This window comes from Stegastes partitus, unplaced genomic scaffold (genome assembly GCF_000690725.1).
Source record: "Stegastes partitus isolate 25-593 unplaced genomic scaffold, Stegastes_partitus-1.0.2 Scaffold183, whole genome shotgun sequence".
NCBI lineage: Eukaryota > Metazoa > Chordata > Actinopteri > Pomacentridae > Stegastes > Stegastes partitus.
The window spans coordinates 136,891-155,459 of record NW_007577914.1 but is presented as its reverse complement, the minus strand read 5'-3'; positions in this window follow the sequence as shown (position 1 = coordinate 155,459).

Sequence of the window (18,569 nt, the reverse complement as noted above, 5' to 3'; positions counted from 1 at the left end):
AATAAAAAAGGATAACTTATTGTGCTAGAATTTTTGTTGTTTTTTTTTCATTTACATTAAGACATTTCCACCATAACTTGATGCTGAAAATGTTCAAGTTGGTGCTAAAAAAAAAAATCCTCAGAATGCAGGAAAATAAAAGACCTAGACAACAATCCACACCCATGACTGTGGGGCATCTTGACAAAAACCCACACAAACTTTTTGTTTTATTTGGGCATGAAGAATTTTTTTGGTCATTGTGGAAATGGCACTTCAACAGATTTAAGCCAAATTTTAGCTGAATCCCTCAAAAAATGGTAATTAGAAATACGTGAGAAAAAAAAATGAAACCACTAGTAGACAATGAAAAATATCAGACATCAACATAACCTCTGGATCTTTTGAAATGTCAAAATTTAATGTCTCAAATTTCTCCTAATTTGCAAGTTTGGGGCCGAAAAAAAAAAAAAAATCTCCCGTAATTAATAAGCAAGTAAGCAGAAGTTAGGACCCCACACTTTTCCGTTGTAAGGAATTAAATTCCGTCATTTTACTCCAGAAAACTCCATAAACTTGCAGGTGTTTTAAGTATTTAAAGCAAAAGTGCCTTTCAGTCGTTACTCAGTTACATTTATATTGTTTGGTGAATTTTTTGAGGACAACAACAGCCAAGTGTTTTGTATTTTCAGTCCTCAGATGAACCCATCACCTCTCTTACAGCCTGTCAGAGGTCAGTGAACAGAGCTGAGCAGTGCAGCAGCGACTGCCTGCAGGATCATATGTGATGTAATGCTGCTTGCATCACACTGTATCTCCCCCAGCTGATGACAGTCAGGCCTGTTTCCCCTGCCAGCACATCCCAGCTGCTATGAGGCAATGTAGTCTGCCAGGCACAATACGGCGTGTCAGCCTTCAACAATGGAGGACTTGTGCTCCCTGGATGGCATCATTGTCACAGCTTCTTTTCTTTTTTTTTTTCTTTTTCTTTTTAGGAGGGAGGCCTTTGTGGGTAGTTGTTGTTATTTTGTTATTGTTGTTTTAGCTATATATCTCTGTGGGTTATCCAGTCATTAACCCCTGCATTGTTGGTTGGGACACAATAGAAGCAGTGCGTGACGATGCACAGACGCGATGTGGGTCATGGGAAGAAGAAGAAGAAGAAGCGGTATGAAGGTGTCATGAGATTGTAAGGAATATAAACTTTACTTTTATGGGATGCCAAGCTCGGTCAGTGGAGTCAGACACTGTGGACAAAGATCAGTAAGCCAGAGTTGGCCCTTAAAGCAGGAAAAATGAAGGTAATTTCAAAACAAATCAGGCAAAACATATTTTAAGGTTTAGTTGTGATATCTGTACTTCATCTGGTGTGACCAGAAATTCTAATTTTAGAAAATTAGAGTCTATCGCAGGGCTACACTTACAGACAGACAACCAAGTACACTCACATTCACACCTATGGACAATTCAGAATCACCAATTAACAGGAAGCTGGCGAACCCGGAGAGAACCCACGCTGCACGGGGAGAACATGCAAACTCCACGCAGAAAGATCCTGGCGCCCCCACCGCAGTCCCGGCGGCATGGGTGGGCATTGGGGGGGCCGTGCCCGCCCATGGAGTGAGCTGTGCCCGCCTTGGACTATAAGCAAAGTTTTCTGTTTATTATATTTGGGTTTTGTTGTTGTCGTCGGAGTAGCCATCTTCTCTTAAAACTATCTTGATATGTCAATCCTACAATCCAATCAATGAACGAAGGCAGCATTTTAGCCAATTAGAGATAGAAGGGGCGGGTCACTGAGTCAAACGGTCAAGCGGTTATGGTCAGCGGTCGCGAGAGCAGTGAATCACTGTATTACCGACGATAATGAACATGAACATACTCAATTATTTCCACAAAAATACGAAAAGGACAAGTGACAGGGCGGACGGGAGCGAACAAGAACCAGCCCCATACAGCTCCACTTCTACTGGAAATGTAAGCGCCAAAGTCAACAGTCACACTGGAGTTAGCAATCATGCTAGGATGGTTAGCTACAGCAGTTAGAGAGCACAAGGAGCAGCGCCAAGCAGTGTGACTCATCCGCATGCAAACGTAAGTACAATGCCAACAACAACCCAAGCACCAAGGTTCATGGAAACATTACAGCTGCGAGGAACAGCAACAGGCCATTGCAGCCTAGTGACCTTGGCACAGAAAACTGTACTCCTAGTCAAATTAACTTACATTACTTGCAGGCAGAAGGGTCACACTGCTTTGTTCTTCTCCTTGTGCTCCTTAGCTGCTGTAGCTACCTCCCCTAGCATGATTGTTTACTCCAGTGGTCCGATTGACACCAGTGCTTATGTCTCTAAGAGAAGTGAAGCTGCATGGTGCTGCTCTCTGTACGCCCCAGCCCCTGTTGCTGTTCTTGACATTTGAGTTGAATCAATGGACACAGCACTACACTACTGTATTTATTATATACATATTAGGATGAACTCCCCTTTTTAGCGAGAGGGAGTAGGAGTGGCCACAGAGCTACTGTTCAGCCTGAGGAAGATAAAGTGTAGGTTGAAAAAGTATTCCCCCCTGAAAAAAATGTAATGCCCTCCCTCTAGTTTGTTACTGCAGCCAGATCTGCCCCACCAGGACGTGAACCAGCAACCTTCTTACTGCAAGTCAACAGTGCTAACCAACTGCACCACCTTGCAGCCCATTGCTGGATTAGAAAATCTTTATCATGATGATTCTGATGCACACCTCTGAAGTGTCTTTTTGTATGTGAGTCCCACAAACATCAATGCACAATGATAGTTAGCACAGACTAAACACATTAGAATAGTAGAACACAATAATGCGTAGAATGAGACCTCAGAGTCCATTTCTTAGCTTTGTTGTCTGTGATGTGTCATGGTTATTGGTAATCTTTGCTCTCTGCAGGCACTTCTGTGCGTAAAAGAAGCTGTGCAATGCATATAGAACAAGTGAGAGTTGTCATTTTTCACCGTGTTAACCATGCTGCCTTGAAGAATGCTAAGTTTTCTCGTTGGTACTACAGACAGACTGAGAACTTCTTCTGTGCTTTGACAATTGGCGCCTCAGTCACCGGGCGCCTTGTGCACCTGCAAAGACTCACAAAGACGTCCTTTCTTTTAAACTAACATGTGTGTTGTCACAAATTAACACCCCCCCCTCCGATGTAGACTTAAAGTCATAATCCCTCCTCCCCTCCCTCACCCCTCCATCTCACCGGGTCCCTTGAGCTTTGACTGTCCTCATTAGTGGGTATTTTTCCCATGTTTGTTAATTGTGTCATCCTTTTTGCACCACCTGCACCCCCTCCACCCCTCCACCGCCTCCCACCGCCACCCTCCTGCCTCCCTTGCTCATCTGTGCTCTCTAACAGCCACTAATTGTCATCATAAGGATGTGTTCGCTGTCACAACTGGAGAACAGACTGTAGACCGACAGTGTGCAGCCTGGCTCCTCTGGCCCCCGGAGGCCTCTGCACTGGTGTCTGGGGGCCCCGAGGACCTTAGCAGGCAGGAAACCTCCCTCTGCAAGTGTAGCTAATAAAGACAGGGTGGGAATTTTACCTGGCTGACAGAGAGAGAGAAAGGCAGTCAATTCAACTGGGAATTAACTGTAGGATAGGTACAGTGGCTGCCTAATGAGCTATGATACTATACAATACAATGTAGCAGAACACAAACAGACAATAAGTCCCACTGTTGATGGTTCCGTCACTCAAATGCAAGATTTTTCACATTGTTTCAGTAATTTTCCTCCAGGTATTGTTATTTCTATTTATGTTAAATCCTACAGCTTTGGGATAAACTCAAGCCACTTTTTGTTTTATTTTATTATTTTACTTTTGTGCAAATAATTTCACAATTTTGAATCTCAGTAACCAGTCTGTATGTTTCTACATCACTTCCCCTTTGAACAATCAGTCAATGAGGATTTTTTTTGTTGTTGTTGTTGTTGTTTTTTTTTACATATATAGGCATGATACCGTACACCCATTTTATGAATAGACCATGATGGTAATATTTTATAAATAAAAGTATAAATTCCAGCTAATGATATGATATGGTATCCTCAGAAACTTCTGTAGTTTTAAACAAAACCTGATATTTAGGGCAGTGTGTGTAGATGTTGTGAACTATTATCAGTGATCTAATCTGTGACAACGGTTGTAAGCCATTAAGACAGTGTTTATAGCAATACAGCAGTTTGTGGGGGTAAAGGTTATGCTAAAGGTTAAGCTAAATTCCAATCATATGTGAGCTTGCAAGTATTTCAGTTAGTCACACATTTTCAACAAAACAATAGTAAAATACTTACAAATACCTGTTGTTTGTAACAACAACAAAAAATATAAAACCATCTTTCCAAGCTAATGTTAAATAATAATAAAAGTTGCATTTTCACACATAAACTTCTAACGACAATGCATTGTAAATGATTTTTTTTCCCACTAAATTTCTCCTGTGCAAATTTTACAATGCACTCTTTAACCTTCTAAATATATATTATAACAGTAACAGTTATATATTTTTTTTAAATTGTGAAAAAGCAGTTTTGATAACCTGGTATTTAGTATTTTATAATATACAATTACTTTTCTATACAACTATTCCAGTCAGTTGCTTTTCCAGTCACATGTAGGTGTGATATAGTTTGTGGCTGGTGTTGTTTTCATTCTAATGATTAAAGGTCAGCAGGAGGTTGTCAGGGTGGTTAATGGCCCTACAAAGCACTCAAAGGCCAATGTTTTCCTCCGATCTGTGTTTAGATTTAGATAGCAAAAGCACTATTGTTAAGGTGGAGAAAGATTATAACAATTTTATTTTAAAAGTGGCACATATTGAATGGATTTTAATTAACACACCATATGTGAATGCCACTATGGGGAACACAATATTTCTGTAACTGTACCAAAAAAAAGTGTAATAATTTAAAATAATTGCACATAATAATGATTCAACTTGCAGAATATGTTAATTATCAATGTTCCCTCAGAACTTTGTTAGAAAATGTAATCCAGTCCCAGTCACGTTTCCTTCACAGGATATTTGCTGTTGCAGTTTAGTCGTATAGAAACATAATTTTCAGGAGACAGGCTTGTTGTGTCTGTGTTCAGGCAAGCATGTGTCTTATACATGCGCATGTTAGTGTATGTGTGCATGTTTGTGTGCAAGTGGGAATTTGTGCTTTGTGGCATGTGTGCCCTCAGCATGGGGCCGTGGTGGGCCCCGTGCCGGCCAGCTGGAGGCTCAATCTGTTGAGGGGGTCCGCCGCTCAGTGGTGGGAGGTCGACCGGACCCACAACGATGCCTCGACCATTTGCCCCGGCCTCCCCTCTGACCAGGACGTACAGCTTGGCAGGCCCAGCCAGGGACTGACAGCTCCGCACAACCCAATCCACAAGACACTGCAGAGGAGGAGGAGGAGGAGGTGGAGGGGGGGGGAGGTTAGACATGCAGGAGAGAAGTGAGAGGATGGGATGTGGAGGTGGTGGCAACTTTGGAGAAGGAGGAGAAGGAGGGGAAGGAGGGGGAGACAGTTTGCAGCGAAGCAGGAAAAACAGCAGCAAAGAGCAGGCACAGAGCCAACTGCAGAGAGAAGCAGATTGAGACAGACAGGAAGGCAGGAAAAGTTTAGAGAAGAGGCAGATAGGGGGAAGGAAGGAGGTGCAAACAGGTAGACTTTAGAACGTGGGCTGAGAATAGGAGGAGGTGTGTTTGGACTTTCACTTATTTTATGAGGAAACTATTTCCAATCAAGAGGAAATAATTTCTGCACATCTAGTCGGTCTTACCTGTCCCATCTGGTGTTCACAAAGTTTTTAAGGTAAACTTGCCCATATAAAAACTGACAAGCTACAACGTAACTTTCCATCTTCCATACAGGGTGTGGATTTAGCATTGACAGAACACAGCAAACTACAGCTCTTTCTGTGCCATTAGAGTCAATATTTTACAATACAAAACAGCTGTATTACTGTTCTCAATGCAAACAGGTTAGAATATTAGCATATTATCCAAAACAAAGTGAGTAATAAAAGTGGAACTCCGTAGTTAAAAGAAACAAAAAGATTCACTTAATGTCTTTTGTTTATATTTAATTACAATCAATAGACAGACAAATCTGCTGACAGTGAATGTGTTTTTGTGTGTTCACTAGTCAAAAAAATAAATTTAAAATACATTCCCATGACAAAAACTTACTTTAAGGGACAATGTATGTACAGATTGTTATTAGGCAGCTCGACTTAGTAAATACGATTCCTTTTTTAAAGAAAAGGAATAGCAACAAGAACTTTGAGGATTGATTTCCACTCAATAAGCACCATAATCTTGTATTGTAGTGTGTGTTTGGGTGTTTTGAAAGGCTCCTATAAAATATGTTATTACATTATAATCAAAATGATCCAAAACACCAACAGTACTGAGAGAAAACCCTTGTATTCCTACTCCATGCCACTTTATACTTCTATTTCGCACCACGAAATGCTGAAATATTGTACCCTTTCCTCCACTATATTTATTCGACAGCTTTTGCTACGTTTTATTTTTCAGATTACAATTGTAAAATCATACAAAAACACAATGAAATCACGAAATACAGTACAATGGTTAAGATCAATCATTGTTATCGGATCATTGTAACATCAGACAAATTCCAAAAAAGCTAACTGGAGCTCATCATAGATGCCTACGACCTGTTCATTGTTTCTGCTAAAAAGAAAAAATATTAAAGAGTAGAAGAAGGCCCAAAAAATGTTAATCATCAAATGACCCTTCAGTTTTATTTGGTGACCCAGCTCCTTGGTTGGGAACCAGCACACCAAACTTCCTAACTTTAAGTAAAAATTAAACTGAGAAAAACATTACAAATCTGTAATAAGCCATAAGAGGACATTTCACTGTATAACAAGGCATAGGCTTTTTTTTTTTTTTTTACTTTATTGCCTTCAACACAGAAACACAGGCAATTTACTTAATAACAACAGAACAAACAAAATGCTGAGATTGGACTCAAAATTAAAACAATATAGAAGTATAGGAAAGAGGTACATAGAATAAAATAATTGTATTCAACCTGAATTTAAGACACATAAACGCACATATATGTAAATATGTACACATACATAGACGTTACCAACAAAAAAAAATTGGAAACATGTGACCATCTTCTTGAAAAAATATCCAGTTTCAGTTGTAATCTGGCAGTTAAACTTTCCATCAAATATATATGTTTTAACTTTGTGTCCATTGTGCAACAGTAGGTGGACATGGTTTGAGCCAGTTGAAGGTGATGGTTTTTCTTGCAACCGTCAACAAGATATGTAAAATATAACACTGGTCATCATTTAGTATGTCATTGGGATACAAGTCCAAGACAAACAGGAGGGGATCCGTTGGAAGATTTTTGGGCAGTCCCAAAAGATATGGGTGTGATCCCTCACCATACCACACTTCCTTCAGCATTTGTCCGTTGTAGAACTTTTAATTGCATGGGTCCGCAATGGAGTCCGAAAAAATCTAATTTTAGTTTTCCAGTCAAACTCTCTTCAGTTTTGGCTATTTATCCCTTTGTGGCATTGGGAGCAAACTTCAATCCACATGTCATCTGTTATAATTGCATTCATCTCAAGTTCCCACTGGTGTTTAATATGATGGGTATTATCTGACATGTCCTGCTTCAAGTTTTTATACATTACCGAAATTATTTTTTCTGTTGTTACTTTCTTTTCAAACAGCCTGATAAAGTATTCTTCAATATTTGTAGGTTCTCTTCTAACAGTCTCCCACTGTGTATGTTGTGTCACATAGTGTTTAATCTGTAGGTATCTATACAGGTCATTATTTGGTAGAGAAAACTGTTCTTGCAGGTGTGAGAATGATTTCAATGTCTGCCCTTGGAGCACATGATCGATAACAATCAAGCCCTTGTCCATCCATCTTTCAAAAGCACCATCTGACACTGATGGTAAAATTTCTACGTTACCTACTATGGGCATGGGCCACGACAGCCCAGATGTCCCTCTCATTTGTTTTTGAATTAGGCTCCCTGTTTTGAGTGTCTGAAGGATCCATGGATTTGTAAGTCTGACCCTTTTCTATGACGACTGATTCATAAAAGCAAGAGTACACAGTGTCAGCCCAGGGACAGAGTTCTGTTCAATGGAGACCCATAAGATTTCAGGATCATTAACCACCCAGGCTGAGATTGTTCGGAGTCGCGTTGACCAGTAGTAAAGTTTTTGGTCTGGGAGTCCAATTCCACCCTTTTCTTTATTTGCCATTAGTAATTTTAGTCGAACTCTAGGCTTTCTAAGGTTTTAACTGTTGATTGCAGCACTAAGTTTGGGAGAGATTGAAATAAAACTAAAAATCTGGGTAAAATATTCATTCTCACAGGAATGACAAAGGGAGAACATCCTATTTGTCCAGGTGTTTTTTAACTTCCTTCAATAATTTACCATAATTTGAAGTAAACAATTCTGTGGGTTTAAATGTAAAATGAATGCCTAAGCATCTAAAGCCATTTATAGATTTCCTAAAGGAAACAACATTATCTAGTTCACTGGGCCAATTCCCGACAATCATCATTGGTTCTGATTTATTTGTGTTAACCTTATATCCAGAGACTGAACTATATTCGTTGAGGCACTGAAGGAGAGCTGGGATTGAGGTGGTCGGTTCTTCAATAAACAGTCATATGTCATCAGCAAAAGTGCAAGCTTGTGTTGGATATTCGCATCGTCCTTTATACCCTGTATACATGGATCAGTTCTTATTAATTCTGCCAGCGGCTCAATGCTAATATGTATAGGCATGGAGAGAGACCATCGCCCTGCCTCGTGCCACGCCCTTGGGGAAAAAATTCAGAACAATGACCGTTAACTCGGACTCTGGATTCAGGATTTCTATAAAATATCTTTATCCAGTTAATAAATATGTCATATGTCATATGTCAAGCCCATATGCTTCAGTGATAGCTCCAAAAACAACCAGTCCACCCTGTCAAATGCCTTCTCAGCATCAGCACTGCCAGAGTTTTTCTCTTCATTGCTATTGATTGTAGGTTTAAGGCTCTCCTCACATTGCACATCCTTTTCTATCAACAATGAAGCCAGTCTGACCAGGTTTAATAAGTATCTTAATATATTTCTGAAATCTACTTGCAATGATTGAGGTCAAAATTTTCATGTCCACGCATAGAAGGCTTATTGGACGATAGGAGGAACGTAGGGTTGGATCCTTGTTCTCCTAGGGTATCACACTAATCACCGTCTCTGACCATGACCCAGGAGGGTCTCCTTTAGTCAAAATATAATTGTAAAGCTTACACAGAACCAGTGTCACTTCATAAATAAAGGATTTATAGTACTCCCCAGGCAGACCATCAACACCGGGACCCTTTTTGATTTCCTCCTGTGTTGTTGGACATGTTAATTTGTTGTCCTCCTGCTGTGTCAATTTAGCCAGATTTATAGATTTTTAAAAACCCCTTTTTCCTGGGAATTGTTCTCCCTCGTATAACTTTTGGTTGTAATTAGCAAATGTTTTGGCAATGTCATTTGGTTGAGTGAGCATCTGGTTTGTCTTCATGCATTTTATTTTGCCTACTACTCTGTTAGATTGGGTTTTCCGCAACTGAAATACAAGTAATCGACTGGCTTTATTACCATGTTCATAATATTTCCTATTCAGGATTTTAATTTTCCTGATTTCTTCAATTTTTGTATTTTTTGGTCACGTGTCTGTCGGGATTTAAATTCCAAATCTTAAATAATCTTTTTCCAAATTATTCTGCTCAGCAAACCTCTGTTTCTTAAGTTGTGAGGATATGGCTATAACATTGCCTCTCATTACCACTTTACTCCCTTCCCACACTATGGAAGGGGATATTGTTTCTGCATCATTCAATTCAAAGTATTCTTTTAAGGAATTTTGGAGGTCCTGCTTTAAATTTTAATCATTCAGTAGAGATACATTTAGTCTCCAATATTTAAACTGGCTCCATGATACTATTTTTAGATTTAACAAGACAGGTGCGTGGTCTGATATAGTTATTGGTTCAATCTTACATTCATTCACTCTACAGGAATCATTGGCTGAAATTAAGAACATATCCAGTCTAGAATAGCTGTCGTGTATGCTTGACATAAAAGTAAAGTCCTTCACTCTAGGATGTAAATAACGCCAAACATCAATTAGGTCTAACTGCTCATCAGAGCACTAAGAGTTGTGTTTTTTTTAGATAAGGGGCCTCGTGTTGGGGTTCTAGTCTCAAACCTTTATTTTGGTAGTTGTATTTCCGGTATGTGTTTTGGTTTTGCTGTATTTTGCATTTTCAGGCTGGGCGGGCTGTGGCCGAGGAGGACTCGCTCGCTCGCCACCGCACCTGTCCCTCATCGCAATCAGCACTGCTTTTAAGCTGGCTTCTTCCCGTGATGTCACGAGCACCTTCTCCCTGGAGCATGGATCCCCCCCCCCTTGCACTGGAGCACACTTCGGGAGTCCCCCGAAACCCTCTCACCTTCCCCCACGAAGACCAGCACGCACCTGCACTCCCCCCTCCTGCTTCCTTGGTGTCCACACTCCTGTTCCCAATAAAGTCCCCTTTATTATTGCAACCCGCCTCTGTTGTCACATTTTGGGTCCACTTCCTGTAAATTAGGAGCTCACTCCTAACACTCGTCCAATTGGTAGTTTGTCCACACAAGGTTTTATGACACAGTTAAAGTCAGCTAAAGAGTTTTAAAGAGCTTTGTTTGCCAACACTGAGGATATGTTCTTTAAAAAAAATTGGGCAATCTTCATTAGGGGCATAACGATTGAGCAAAGTAATTTTTGTACCCCCGATTTCCCCAGTTACCAACACATACCTGCCCTCCCTGTCTGTGCAGGTTTCTTTATGGCTAAAATGGACACTTTCATTGATAAGTATAACGACTCCCCTTTTTCTTCAAAAAGAGGACGCAGAAAACTGGTCAACCCATTCCCTCTTCAGTTTCAAATGCTCTGTCTCCGTTAAGTGTGTCTCCTGGATCATTGCAATAGAACATTGCATTTTTTTCAATTGGTTAAGTATTTTCTTCCTTTTTATTGGGGTGCTTATACCGTTAACATTATAACTAACACAAGTTACTAAGTTACTCATATGATCTAAACTTTCTGTATGAATATTTTAACCTCTTCTCTGCATATAACACCAAAATAAAAATCAAGTGACAAATGATAAGAGTCAATCTCAGCAAGTGCAATAACTGAACCCAAAACACAATATTAAACATACCAGAAAGGGGGAGCTTCCAAGTAACAGGGTCACACAGTATTTTAACTTCACAAAACAATGTTCCTATAGTCTCAACAGAGGACGGTGACAAGTCCTCTGTGGTTAACAGTATAGCTGCAGACATCCCTCTCGTAGAGTGGGAACTGTGGCTCCACTGCAGCTCTAAGCTTGCTATTCTTTCTCCACTTCCATCCGTAGTGTAAAAACATCGTGCTGTTACCCTAACATTTTACACAGTAAACCATATCTCTTGTTGCTGGCATAGACAACAATTATTCATTGTTATCCTGGCCCTCGAAGAAGGCTCTAGTGTCGGCGCTGGACAGTTGGGCCGTGTTAATGCGTCTTTCTCCCACCTTGCTCCATCTGAAACGAACCAGCTCACCCTCTATCCTCTCTCTCTCGTCCACCTGTGCACGGATTCCCAGCTCTTGCAGCATCGGAGCAGCCTCTGTGAGTAATGAGAAGATTTTGTCTTCATTTTCTAAGAGCATTTTTAACTGTGCTGGGTAGATACATTTGGCCTGGACGTTTTTCTGCTTGAATTGTTTGATTACCTGTCGTACCTGGGTTCGTCTCTTCTGAAGCTCCGGGGAGTAATTGTGGTAAAAAAACAAATGGGATTCCCATTGTAGATAGCCTGCCTCTACAGGAATTTCACGATTATGGACCTCAGCGCAACAGTTTTACTTTCAGGTTTTGCTCCCAGCGCTCTATGTACTCTCAATTTGCAAGTTAACGTCAGGGCCCAACTGTAGAGTCATTCGCAAAATGTCCTTGAAGACGGCTATCATATTGGTTCCTTCGCTATTCTTGGCCACACGGGACATTCTGAAGTTGTTTCTGCGTGTTCAATTCTGTAAGTCATCGTATTTGGCCATTAAGCCCATCTCTCTGTGCAACAAGTGGCTCTCTCGTGTCTGTGTGGTGTGTTCTCCACGCTGCTAATGCAGTCCTCAGCCTCAGTTCTTTTTTCAAGACGGACTATATCACTCAGAATTTCTTGCATTGTTGTCTCCAGTTTATTTATTGATGTCATTGTTTGAGTGTGAGCTTCTCTGTTTTCTTGCCGTAGTTTTCCCAGTTCGGCTAATATTCGGCTATCAAAGTTACCTGTGTTGCGAGCCACATCAGCCTCGGCGGTGCTAGTCATTGTCTCTGGCAGAGTTAACTGCTTTAAGCTGTCATTTTTCTCCATCACACCGTCTCCTTTATTTGAACCTTTGCTTCTTAAAGATGCAGCCATGCTGTCTTACCACCACAGTTAGTTTAATATTAGGATATTAAAGTTTTTAGGACAGAGCGCTCTATATTTAACGTGTGATCTCCATGATGACATCACCGGAAGCCTCCAAAATTCTTTGCTTTTCATGCAGCACTATTTCAATTTGAGGACTTTTACTTGTGCTGAAGTATTTTGATACTGCTACTGAAGCCGTCTTTCACCACTGCTGGTCAGGTGGTAGTTAGAACCTGCCAAGCTGATGAATGCACCACTGATTGAGAAGTGTGAAAGAGACAGTTGATGCCAAACAACTAATGCAAACACAATAGTGCTCTGTGTAAACAAACACCACACTTCATAGATGAAACTTTGCATGTGAGGCTGCTAAATGTAAGCTTTTATTGTTGTCTGCAGTTTGACTCCATGTCACCCGAGTCTGTACTTCAAGACGTGGATAAATTCCAGTGTGAAATTTACTAAAAGCTTTTTAATGTTGTGTCTGAAAGGTCAACAATTTTTCCTTGCCATGTTACACACAAAGAATAAACTAATTCAGTTTCACACAATGAAAAATAAAACAAATAAGGTCCAGCTGGGGTTATAAATAAAGGTTGTTTTGTATTATTTTACCAGGAGTTTGTTATGCTTTAAAAACACACACACACACACACACACACACACACACAGACACACATATATATATGTTGATAAATCAATAAAACATGAAAACATGTTTTTCAAAGATCATCTGCCCCCTACCCTCTCAAAAATAATATATATTCCACTTTTGGACAACAACAGTTCATTATCTGCTGCAAACAGAAACCCAAATAGATCATTTTTTGAATTTTTATTCTTTTGCTTCTAAAACATGTTGAGAAAATTCTGCAAAGTCCAATTTGTGTCTTTAGTGGGATATTTTCTTTTAGCTTCCAGAATGTTCTTAGGATAACTTAACATGTTCTAAAAACGTTGTGACAACATTGTTAGACCTTTATGCTTTAATGTTTTCAAAACTGGATGTTGCACTAAGAATGTCCTTCATTTTGTAACATTGTGGACCACTGTCGGGATGTTTTATAGATTCTATAATGTGTTCCCTCAACAATATCCTCAAAATGTCCTTCGAACATTGCAACCAGAATGTTCCACCTTTCCTAGTACATTGCAGTACAGGTACATCTTCTAAAGAACGTTCTGTCATCTACAGGGCTTAATAACAATTTGAAAATGTTTTTTGAATGTTGTACTTTTTAAACTTATTTTGCTATCATCATCAACATTTCATAGAAAAACATTCTATAATGTGTTCCCTGAACAAAAAGATAAAATATGTATAACAGGAATGTTCTAAAACATTCTGTATAGAAAACATTCTGTCATCCGAGGCCTCAAAAACATCTGGAAAACATTTTTTAAATGTTGATTTGAAAACACTTTGTTATCATGGAACATTGTGAGAATGTTCTACATTCTATAATGTGTTCCCTTAACAGCATCCCCTAAACATGCTCAGAACATTATGTTCAACCTTTGTTAATATGATGCAGCACAGGAACATCTTACAAAGAACATTGTCAGCTAAGGTCTTAATAACATGTTGAAAACAGTTTTTTTGTGTTGCACTGAGAACATCATTATCACTACAGAAATGTCTTTCAGAATAATGTTCTAAAGTGTGTTACCTTGACAACATCTCTAAAACATTCTCAGAACAATGTAGGCAGAATGTTCCAGAATGTGGTAATATATCACAGTACAGGAACATTTTATAAAATAAATAAATAAATCCCCTGAGGCCTTGATGACATCTGGAAAGCTTTTTTTTTTTTTAATGCTCCTTTTTTTTTTTAACGTTCCTCCTTTGTCACCGTGGAATATTATCTGTGTTGCTTGACAACCTCCTCTGAATGTTGATATTAACTTTAGGAATACTGATGAAAAAAATAGGATATATATCATTTTTTAACATTTGACTAATGCAGTTTCTTTAAAAAAATTAAAATAAAATACAAATTGCAACTTCTAGGTAATGTAATCCAATGTTGTTGAAACATTCCCTTCCAGCTGGGAAACTTGACATTTTAAACTCAGGTCATACATGGACAGTTTGTGACTAATAACAGCAAAACTAGTTTGAGTCAGTTTTATTGTTTCTTTCAAATTTTTGTTCTTGTTGGTTGAAGTCTTATTTCTATACCTGTCAAACTACATGTGGGGTGAAATGCTTAAAGGACCGTGAGCTTTATCCACATCATTTTGTTGTGTAGGTTTGTGTGTGTGTGTGTGTTTTGTGTGTGTCTTTACCAGGCGGGTTTGCTGCTCTCTCTGACAGTTTGATGCAGGGCACCGGGGTTACATCTGAGGGAGTGTTTTTAGCGGTCACCAGTCTACAGAGGGGACGCTAGCTGGCACCATCTGGTCATGAGACCCAACGTTTATCTGGCACAGTCTTGGCCAATGTCCATACCTGCTTGTTCTACACACACACACAGGCACAGGCACACACACACGCGCGCGCGCGCACACACACACACACACACACACACACTTTGTGGGGGTCAAGCTCCCCTAAACGGCAGGCTGAGAGCAGATGTCCGTCAACCCTCCCAGTCCAGTTAATTAAGCAGCATCACAAACAGCAAGGAGATAACTCAGATGCATGCACATACACATACACACAGATGCACACACATGCTCAGGCATACTATACATAACCACACCGCAGAACCCAACGGCTGTTTGTCCTTACTTCAGAGGAGAAAACAAGACACATAGATAGACGTGTATTTATGTATTGCAGAAAATATTTTGTAGCTGCAATCAAAGAGGCGTCAAAAAGAACTAATGATTCTTGAAGCAGGTCTAAAGCGTCAGAGAAGAATCTGACTAGTGCCAGGAACTGTAATACGGAGTATCTTTATAATACTGTTGGATTGTTGATTTACAGAATAACTAGTGACAGTTCAAAAGTGAGGCTAACTTTACTCCAGGATGCTGTCTTTGATCAAACATCATGATTCAAGAACCAGCTAGTATGAAAGTAACTCAAGTCTAAGTCAAAATATATCACTGTCAGAATCAATCTGCTGTAAATAGCAGTTCACAACCAGAAGGCAGCACTGCAACATTAGTCATCCTGAGATGGACAAAGCACAGTTCAGTAAAGGATCAGATTGTCCTCAGGTTTGCTTCTAAATATGAATGTTAATGATTATTTGCATTAATGATTTAACTGGTTAAAAACATATTAATTGTTAATGCAGAAGACGGAGGACATGCATGTCAGAACAGGTATTGTATATCAGCTTTAGTGCCCACTGGGGCTACTGGGTTGATCCACTTACTGTTTAATACTGTAACAACCAGAGTAGGTGGACGCTCGGATCTCTTGTTGGCAAGGAGAGAGCATTGTGGGAGCTTAGGTAGCAAATGGACACCATGACATAGTCTTCTCTGATGGATAATGGAATCTGGCTGTAGTGCATTAGGATGGTGTGTCAGTAGCTCAATGTCACATGCAACAAAGCTGAATTAGCAGTTTCAGTTTCTGCTCAACCATCTCTGACTTGACAGGAAGTTTCACAGAATAAAATATGGATATTTATGGAGATATTTATTAAATTGTAACTTGATATGTGAAATGCTTTTAGAGTTTTTTTAATTGCTTGTAGACTAGATGTTTAACATGATTTTGTTTGTTTGTTTGTTTGTTTTAAATAAATTTAAGCTTAAGGCCATGTTTGAACAACTATATCTCAGGAGCTATAACTTCTGATTTCTAGTCACTGACATTATTTGATCTACTTGTCCAGTAGCTACTGCGGATTCAGAATCAATGGCATGATGGGAGAAAACAGCTAAAATTTCACACTTTTATCTTTAGGGTTCCCAACATATTGTTGTTCAAACATTGCCTCAAATTCCAAGGTGTGAAAAAAAAAAAACAAGCCAAAAATGAGTTGACTGGCAATTTTTAGTTTTAAATGATCTCTGAGGGTACGAAAATTTCACAGATACCATTTTAAATTTCTGTAGTTTATGATTATTATTTTTTTAAAAGAGAGAGAAGTTTCACAAGTCACTTTAAAAATGTGTTACTTATGCACAAGACTAACTATATTCTCAAATATTGATATTACTCTGACTTTCACATCAGTGTTAGATAGCACATATAGAGTTTAGTTTTACTTTTTAAAAGGTTTGATTAGTGCCAATTAACTTACAACTGACCTAGAAATAAAGTACAACTCTAAATTATTACCACTGATATTTAAATTAATGACATAAAAATAATGTATAGTATAACATTATTCGCTTAACCTTAAGTCAGCTGCCAGTCAGTTAGCCTTTAGGACAGATAACACATCTTTACTGCTGGTTAGCTTTTATGTTGCTGTATTCGATGGTAGTGTTCAGGATTTATAAGAAGTCTAACATTAGCAGGGCTAGAGTTTTGAAAATTATTGATGTTAATTGGGGGAATCTTTATTCAAAGAATTAATTAAAAGCTATTTTTCCTTTTCAAATTGATGCATAACTCTCCACATGCTGTATTGAGAACAGTACAAGAGGTTTGTATATTTTTGTTAAAAAAAACACAGAGGTTTACTTTGTACTGTTCTAATATTACAACAACCTCAACACTATTTATGTTGATTTCATCCCACCAGGAAAATGATTGCAAAGCTATTTAGAGATCAGTGAGCCTCCTATCACTATCATCCAAGAAAAGACCTGAAATAAAAATTGGATATATCTAATGGTACTGTGAGGGGGGCTTCTTGCCTTAGTTTATCTGACCTGTTTTACTCAGATCTGCCCTAATGATCCATTATAGGTCTGCAGTGACACCTGCACTGCTCATTCATGACTAGACTCAACACTTTAATCCAATCACATAGTAGAAAATGAAACTACTGGTCTTCACTTTCTCTCTCAAACAGTGTTGCTCTCATTAGACACATTACCCAGATTTGATGTATGCGTGTTATTGGACTGGCAGCCTCTGTAGTTGATTGTGGCATCATATCAGGGCTGGTGAAGGGGCTCAGTGTTTCTCCCTCTATTGTCATTGCAGCAGGCTGTGGGGTGAAGTAAGGGATTGTGTGATCCAATGAAGCGTGCTGTTATCAGACACTTCAGCCCCAGTCATGAAGCTGACATCATCCCATTGCCTCATTTTAGAGCCACACGATGCAAAGCAGGTCAGTACGGATGAGAGGAAGACCCCCAAACTTCACTGCATAAATTCATTACCCCTAAATGTTTCCTAGGCTTTGATAAGTGATAGGTATCAGAAGAAAAAACACTCTTTCATCTGTAATCAAAATAGTTTTGTTGACGTCATGGTAGACTCAGGACTAGGTCAAATCGGTTTAACTCTTGAAAATCAGGACTTGAGAGGCTCAGGCTTGACTGACTTGGAAGTCAAAGACAAAAAAAATCTTTCTGTTGGGGTTATTATTAGCTCGGTGCACCAAAATGTATGTAAACATTTTCAAATCTTATGCTGTTTTATAGTCACCATGAAAAAAAAAAAGCAAAACATGTCCATCTTTTGCTCTATTTGAATGTTAAATTCAACAGAACTGAACAAATCCTGGCAGGATTGGCATTTTGTATTTGAACATCTTTGGAGAGATGGAAACACTGACAGATACTTACGATTTTAAGAAGCTTAAATATTAGCATTTTGTAGAAACATGTGTTGAATATTTTAGCTGCTTGGGATTTATTCACCAGATAGAAAACAACAGGTTTCTGTCAACCGAGTGTTGTGTTGCTGCCAGCTGCAGTGGGTCTGTGGGAGTTCACACGAAAGAAGATTTGACATTCTCCATATTTCAGTCCAACATCAAAGCTTCCTGTGGTTAAACTCAGATCTCATTCTGAGTGTAGGCCTCACAAGAAAATGATGAAATCACACCTGCATTGTGCTGATCTCTTTGCAAGAAACAAAGCAGAGTTGAAAAAGCAAAATGTTGCCATCTTTACAATGTTGTAATGTGATCTTTACAATGTTCCCTAAAGTGGAACTCTTGCACCCTCTACTGGTGAAAAGATAGAA